We start from the raw sequence: 8767 nt of genomic DNA, 5'->3' as shown, positions 1-8767 counted from the left end.
TTATGTTAGGGATACACATGAATGACTTTTTAATTGCGATTCAGATCATAATATTACCAGTATATTATAATATCTCCATAACACCTTTTATAAATGAAACTCTAAATTCAAGGGAATAATAATGCATAATAAGGAGGAAGGTGAGATTTAATTAAAAGAAGAAGGAGGAAGAGAAGGAGGGGAAGGATGAGATGTAAAGCAGGGAAGACAGGGGAGAGGGAGAGCAGAAGAGGAAGAGGAAAGGAGGAAGAGGTGGAGGAGGCAGGAAGAGGAGACAGAGAAGGATCTAGATGGAGGGAAGGACTAAGTCATCTATTTGTTAAGCCCATAGATTGCCTGAATTTTTCAGAGCCTTATGATCTTTGTGTTTCAGGATTTCAGATATGCTGTATCAAACTGTTTGCACTACATAAGCCATGGTTCATTTTATGTCACCAATCAGGATGAAGCACCTTTAGTCTTCCCCCCAGTCTTTCAGCGTTTAGGCATCATTTAATCCAACACAACCACTGATAAACTCATTCATTTCAAAACATTCAGCTTTAACACCTCTTCGAAGATTTCCTGAATTTTATGAGCAACCTGACATTATTTTATATATATTTTTTTATTTTTAAAAGATACATAGATCACAAAAAATGTTACATGAAAAAATATAAGAGATTCCCTTATGCCCCACTCCACACAACCCCCACTTTTCCTACATCAAGGACTTCTTTCATTGGTGTGGTACATTCATTGTGTTTAATGAATACATTAGTTTTAATTTCTAGAATGCATTAATTGCCAAATAGTGCTACTTTGTTCTCCTGTTATCATTTCAAATGGAATTTTCTTTAAAAGAAACTCATTAATCTTTATCCACAAGCATCACCCCAAATTATAATGTTATAATATTGTAGTTGCCACCTCACCCTTATCTAAATATCTTCTTGATTGATTTTTCCTTCAGCATGTGAAAAATATCATCACCTTTCTTAGAATTTATCATTTAAAAAATAATCTCCCAACAATTTTTACTATATAGCACTATTTAAAATCTAAATTTAAATAGAACAAATGAGTTTATATGGCTATGAGTCTCCAAAAAAGTCGCAAGTCATCAGAGGGGTTGGAATTAAGCATGCCTCAGGAGAGTCCCAGAGACAGTCAAAGTGGATACAACTCCAGGTACTGGTTCTCCTGAGGGCTACAGAGACCCACATGTTCTATGATCATGGCAGATGGCTCTGGAGTCCAGTGCCATGTCAATTGGCCCTACTTCAGAGTTTGTGTTCCTGAGAGTGATGGAGTTGGACTCAGATGTGACCTTTCTAAACATGCCTCTTCTGTCTCTTTTACTGAACCTGTGGTTGGCACTGGGGTTGGTGTATACTCAGGAGACCTGAATCTCTGGATTGTCCATGTGACAGCGAGGCCTTGAGCCTCAGCAGGCTTGCAACTCCTACTTGCTCTCTGGTTTATTGGACTTACCCCAGCTAGCTAACAGGGAGGTGAAGAAGGTCAACCACCACACCAGGGAGCCAAGAGTGCCTACAACTGCAAGTTGGAGAATTTCATCCATCATTCATGTGGATCCAAACCCCCTCTCGCTATGGAGGTGGAGTGGACATAACCATCCAAGGGTCCACAGATGGAGGAATAGAGTATGGATTAGAGTGGACTTAACTGGTATTCTACTATGGAACTATTGTGACTAGTAATGGAAAAAATTGTAGCATTGATATGAAGAAAGTGTCCATGGTAGCTGCTGAGGGTAGGGAGAGGGAAGAAGAGATATGATGTGGGGGCATTTCATAATTTATATTTAAAATATAAATTAATCACCATTTTAAATTATCAATTCTTGTAAATTTTCTACAGCATAATTTTCCAGCAAGTCTTTTGGTTCACCTAACTCCTTGCATCTGCATGGCATGTATGCTCCCTTTTTATCTACTTTACAAATAGTCTTATTTAACATTCACTTAAATTGGACTTTTTACTTCACCTTTTTAACCAGCTAACAAATGTGAAAGTAAGTTCTCTTTACTCCAGAATCATAGAAAAATGAAAAATAGTTCATTTTATTGGCACCATTTACAACATTGAACTTGACAAGAATTAGGAGAACAAATGGAATAGAGATTGCTTATCACACTGTTATATCTATTCTCTGTCATGGAAGATGAAAAAGTCAAGTAGATTTTGTGTTTCTCTAAGTTTTAAAAGAATCTGCACATCTAACTTTGGAATGAATAAGACCTACACATATGAGCTCCTTAAAAAACTAAAAATTGGCAATCATTCAAATTAATAATTCTCAAATAATTATTTAAGCAGAGGTGGGAAAACTCATTTTCTAATAATAAAATTTGTTTTATACTTCATATCTAAATTAGCCATTTATAAATACACTTATTATGTGATTTCCTAAAGCAGGTGATTTGTTGGAGGGAAGGTATATTTAGCAATTTTCACATATGGATAATAAATTTAAACCTTCCTTTGGCATATTAATTTGCAACATTCAGATTCAGAAGTTTAGCTCATAGTATTGTGGCTGGATTATTAAGGGATTTTTGGCATGCCTACAGATGCCATTCACTACTGTGGATGTGAAAGAATATGTGTTTGTATTTACATATTTGTAAATGCTATTTATTTGTCTGGAAGCAGGATCAATTTACATTTTGCATGAACATTTTTACTGTGAAAATTTTAATTAGGTAACATGTTTTTCAATATTTTGGAGTAATGTTTTAGAATCTTTTAAAGATTGGCATACTCATCTCCCACCCCACACACCCCTTGAGCCAGGTAATTCTGAGGTTTACTCAATAATATTTTATTAAAATTCAGGGGGAAAGGAGGAAATCTATTGCATTCCTATTTTCCTGAAATCCTTTGACAAATATTTGTTGTAAATTTTGGTATCAGGCATTGTTCTTAACACCAAGCATAGATCAAAACCAACACAGTCCAAATCCCTTACTTCAATATATTTTCATTCTCTTTTTTCTTCTTCATGTTCCTCTTCTTTTCCTCTTCTAATTTGTTTTTGGAAATAAATAGTTCTGATTGTTAATGATCTATCTGCCTTTACTCTCAATTATTCATTTTGCTGGTGTTCTCCAGCTTGATGCTGTAGTTGATTGCTTGATTCTGGCAAAAACTGGAAAAAGCATGTACTCTATATAAAGATTTTGACATCATTCCCCCAGGCTGCATATGTTTCCTTTTTTCCAGATTCCTTCCATGTTGGGAGTAACAATTGAACAAAAAATCCTTTTATATGATCTATCTCTGTAATCCTTTTACATGTCAAGAAAATGGGTCAACAAGTTTAACACATCCTGCTGACTCTTGAAGACAGAGTTAACATCTCTTTGGAGTCACAATTTTCAAAACACCTGTCACATCATTTTGCAACTTCACTGTTCGGTTTTGGCATACTTTTGCAGTTTTATTTTATTATTATTATTTATTATATCTGTGGGTTTTAACAGGGATATATTGAGATCTGCCTTTTGAACACGTACTTTTAATTCGATAAACAGATATATATAATTTCTATTTCCCACTTTGTCCTTGCAATTTTGTTTTTAATATTTATAAATGAATAATAAATTATAATTTAACTTTTCAAATACATTTAGCTTAGAATAACTAAAGAAGAGATTGTTTAAAAATTAAATTTTAGCTGGTTATACCTACACACACATTGCATTTATATTCTTTGTTTTGAATATTATTTGAATATCATTCCATTTTCATCAGATATGAACATTTTGATTGCATTTTCATTTTACTTAGACGTTGTGTGCCTAATAAATAATTGTTTTTATGACAGTTGTAAACAAAGGGATCCCTTGTTGTTTTTTATGTGCTATTGTAAGTGTAATATTTGTATTATTCAAAAAACATTTTAACATCACTTATTTTTGTGTAAATGTTCTGGATGTTTTGCAAAAGGGATGTTTCATGTGTTAGGCAAAATAATGTGACCCCAAAGATGTCCACATCCTAATACCCAGGATTTGTGAATATGATATCATACATAACAAAAGAGAATTAAAACTGCAGATGGAAGTAATTTGCTAATCATCTGACCTTAAGCTGTGGCAATTATTGTGGGTTATCCAAGTGAGCCCAACTTATCACAAGGTTCCTGTGGTGGTTTGAAGTTGTGTACCCCAGAAAATATGTTCTTAAATCTAATCCATTCCTGTGCATTTACCCATTTTAAATAGGATCTTTTGATGAGACTATTTCAGTTAAGGTGTGACCCACTTCATTCAGGATGTTCTTAATCCTATTACTAGATTCCTTTAAAAATGGAAGCAAGAGAAAGATAAAGCCAAGGAAGCAAGAAGCTGAAGTTAGTCAAACCCAGAAGAGAACAGGGAGACAAGCAGACACTGCCATGTGCCTTGCCATATTGCAGAAGTACAAAGGATCATTGGCAGCCAGACATCTGGAAGAAAGCATTGTCTTGATGATGTCTTGATTTGGACATTTCCTGGGCCTCAAAACTGTAAGCTGATAAATCCCCATTGTTCAAACTGAACCATTGTATTTGCTTTAAGCAGCCTGGGAACAGATCGTTATACATGAAAGAGTGAAAAAGCAAGAGAGAATCAGAGACGTGGTGATATGAGAAAGACTTTGAAGATAAAGGAATTATCTTTGAAGATACAAGAAATGCAAGTAGCCTCTGGGAAAAGGAAAAGGTAAGAAAATGGTCTTTCCTCTAGAGCCTCTAGAAAGGAACACTGTCCTGCAGAGTCCTTGATTTTTGCCCATTAGAACCCATTTTGGACTTCTGATCTCCAGAATTACTAGGTAATAAATTCACATGCTCTTAAGCCACTAAATTTATTGTAATTTGTTGCAACAGTGATAGAAAACTAATACATATAAGTATGATTTACATTTTAGGAATTTTCCTATTTTGAATTAATTTTCATTCACGTATGTCAATACTTTGTCCTTTGAAACAGAATTGTTCATGACTATTGAAACATTTTGGTGGATTTTAAAAGTTTCAACAGGAAATCTTATACTCTTTCCCTTAATACTTTGTGTTAAATTCATTATATTATTGCTAACCTTATATACTACTTTAATTTTGTTGATTTTAGCATATGCATGCTTGACTTACGGTTCTATATCACTTTGTATCAGGTGGAATTTTATTTTAGCTTTACCTTTTTAAACATCACAATTGCTTTTAAGTTAAAAATTTTGTTCATTTATTATTATTATGATAAATATGTTTTGATTTGTTCTTATTCCTTGACATTTCATTTTGCATAGTCTTTATCAAGCTTTCCTATTTTGCATAAATGTATTTCTTATCACATTGAAGTTTTCTTTGTTAATTGTGGCTTTCAAAGAAAAAATTAAATATTAATTTGCTATAGTAAACATTGATTAGCACTTAAATTCATTATTATGAAAACGAATACCAAATGTGAACACAGAAAAATCAGGAAAGGTCCTGTGAATATGTTTTCTCCTCCAGTAATGTCTCTTTTAGTAACAGCACTTAAAACATGTATTTAATCTCTTTAACTAGAATTTAAACAACTTGAGGCGAGAAATGCAGAGAGAATTGTTAGTTGGTCACCTTATTTACAAATTTTGTATTTGGGACAACAGATCAGAAATTTCCCCTGCTTCATTTCCATGTAGAGTGATTTACTTACTTAAATGTGATATCTAAAATGATAGATAATCTATATAATATAACATTTCTTTAGAATAAGAGCACTTTCACTCCCTTGGCCCTTTGGTTTAAGTATCGTATAATCTAGCCTTCATTTTTTCCAAAATGGCAATAATAGTTTCTATTAATTTTTATATATTATTTAAATATTGTTGAGAAATGGATTTGGGAAAAAAAAATTAGTTCACCACACGTAGTTTGAATAGCACTGTTCTAGATTTCTTAGCTTAGCAAAGTCCCTCAATCTTGTGAACATTTAATAAATCTACAAATATTTGTCACCCTTTTCCATCTTACATACAGTATGTGCATTTTCATATGAAAATCATGACTTTAAGCTAAGAAAATATTTGCATTTTCTCTTTGCAGCAAATACTGGAGAGAATTTACTTTTAACCATACATTTTCATAGCCATAAAAGTTTAGCTAAATAAATGTCCTTATTTTATTCCATCCTTACTGGGAAGCTGTTTTCTGTGTCACTGTAGATAGTAGGACAATTAGTGGGAGGTGTCAGAAGACATACATGATGTTTTCATGTAAAGGAACTGATGTACTACCCAGGGGAAATAAGGAAGGAGGAGAAAGAAAACGAGCCTTAGCAACAGAACAGTGTCAGCTTTTGGGACATATCAATCCATATTTTTTACACAGTGTTCTCTCCCCAGGCTCAATAGCTATACTTGAGGCAGGGACATGGACTTGGATCATACTCACTGCCCTATGGAAATTCACACTTTTAGATCCCCTATCCATTGTTACATTCATATTTATTAGTCTCCTTTTTGATTCCAGTGATCCCCTGGAGCTCTCCAATTTCTTTGTACTAGATACAAACAGGAGTATGCATAAACTATGAAATTCACTACAATAATCCAACTCTTAGTCCACAGCATTGCTTATTACTCATTTGGATTTGTGGCCTCAGGTGAATATCTTCTGTTCCATTAAGGGACCTTCCCCTTTGCCTTCTAAAAATATACCCATTGCTTAATGTCATGATACCCTGATTAAACTGAAATCAAATGTATTATTAAAGTATTCTTTTCTATTATTATTCCCATTCCTTCAACATTTAGGGTCTTTCTTATACTACTCAGGAAGGCATAGGCTTTTTATTCAAGATATACTTCGAAAGCATTTATTTTTTTGCCATTTGTGTTTAAATATAAGAACATTCCAGAAATAGTTGGTCATTAGCTTTTCTTTCTTAAAACACTGTACATATCACTCTTTCTCAAGTGTGTTGCTTCTGTTTGTTTATTTCTATATCCCTCAGGGACAGAAGCTAGCGTTTACTCATCTTGATAAAGAAGTTAAAATAAAAGTCATTATATAATACAAACCTGCTGTTTATACAAGCTTAGGTGAAAATTTCAAGGTGATTTCTGGTGATCCACTAATATTTATGTGAAATAGCTATAAAAGTAACAAGTCTGTACCTTCTAAAATGTTTTCCAATGCAATGGTATTAGAATATATTTTACTAGACAAAGGAAAACATATTTTTGTTAGAATTCCTGTTTTTGGAATTATTAGCAACTTATAAAGATTTCCAAAAAATTAACTGTCTCAGATTTTAGCTGAATGCAAAGTGAATCAGTCACACAGAAATGCTATGAAAACATTATTTCATAGCATAAAAGGACATAATCCTATCATAGGCATAAAAACATGTTTAAACCAGCTAACTTACATATGATCCATAGATGCAATATATCATATGCCTACAAACATATTTGAAAACTTCATTGGGTGATAAAAAAATACACTTTAAAACTTATGGTTAAGAAAAAAATACATAAGATTTCTATTGTAAATCTTTCTATTCCCATTTTTGACTGTTGATTTTATAGAAGCCCCCAATCCTCTTCAAAACGTTTGACCATATTTTAAAATAGTTATGATCAAATGACATTAAAAATACAGTTGTTAATTGTGTATCAAATCTTTGTTTAAAAACTGAGGTAAAAATTAAAGTTCTGAAGATGAATAACATATGTGTGCTCTTAGCCACAAATTCACAGAATCTAGCGAGAAAAAAAAACAAACAGATAACATGTAGTTTCAATAATCTGTGCTAAGTGTAAATACATGCACCATTTTATATCCCCTACAATTTCTGTGGTTAAGGAATTCGAGAAGGGCTTAGTGGGCTGTTCTAGCTCAGAATTTCTTACCACTTTGAAGTGAGTCCGACTGGAGCTGGAACAATTTAGAACTGGCCAACATCTCTGTCTTTGTGCTATTCATGGTTTCCCATGTCCTTGTTCCAAATGGACAAATTTGGACTTCTTCACAACAGTGTGCTAAGGGTGGACATCTAGGCTACCCAATCGAGTTTGCTGGTATGTATGGGGTTGGAGCGACCAATGGTGTTTACTGTGTTTCTCTAGCGCATTCTGGTTCTTTTAAAATCTTTTCTTTCTTGCTAGGCTCTCCTTTTCCTGGGTCTTTGGCTAGAGAAAGCAAGTTTTTGTTCAGGCTTTTTTGGTCATGATCACGGTGTTTCCACAGTGTTTCTTTAGTTCCAAAGTCCAGAAAAGTTAAGGAAAAAAGAAAACTATGAAATTCACCACCATGTCATTCCTTCATTCCTTGAGTACTGATGTCCCTAGTTAGTCAACATTTTTCTCTCCACCTTTCTTTGTTAAACCATTTGCCTGGTTCAACACAACCAAATCCATTTTCATTATCAATCAATTGATTTAAGGTCTTACTCCAGAACCTACCATTTGGTTCAGAAGGTCCCAATAATGAAGAAACCCATATTGGATACATAACTTTACTTCTTACATGTTCTTGAAAGACTGAGTTGAGGCTGTTTTGGTTTGCTTAAGTAAATACTTTTTTCAGGGGATTTATTTTCAATTTAAAGAATATTTTCACCCTTGCAAATGTGGCACTCTCATATTATTAAAGACTTATCAGAATTACGTATTGTGCCATTTCTGACCTAATATGGCATTTTTAAAATTTCATGAAGACGTACTTAAGCTATTCAGGATTTCCTGATTCCTTAATTCACTGCAGTTTAAAGAGAATCTCTAAGTAGAA

Source organism: Dasypus novemcinctus, chromosome 15 (genome assembly GCF_030445035.2).
Source record: "Dasypus novemcinctus isolate mDasNov1 chromosome 15, mDasNov1.1.hap2, whole genome shotgun sequence".
Taxonomy (NCBI): domain Eukaryota; kingdom Metazoa; phylum Chordata; class Mammalia; order Cingulata; family Dasypodidae; genus Dasypus; species Dasypus novemcinctus.
Note: the sequence above shows the minus strand (reverse complement) of the source record.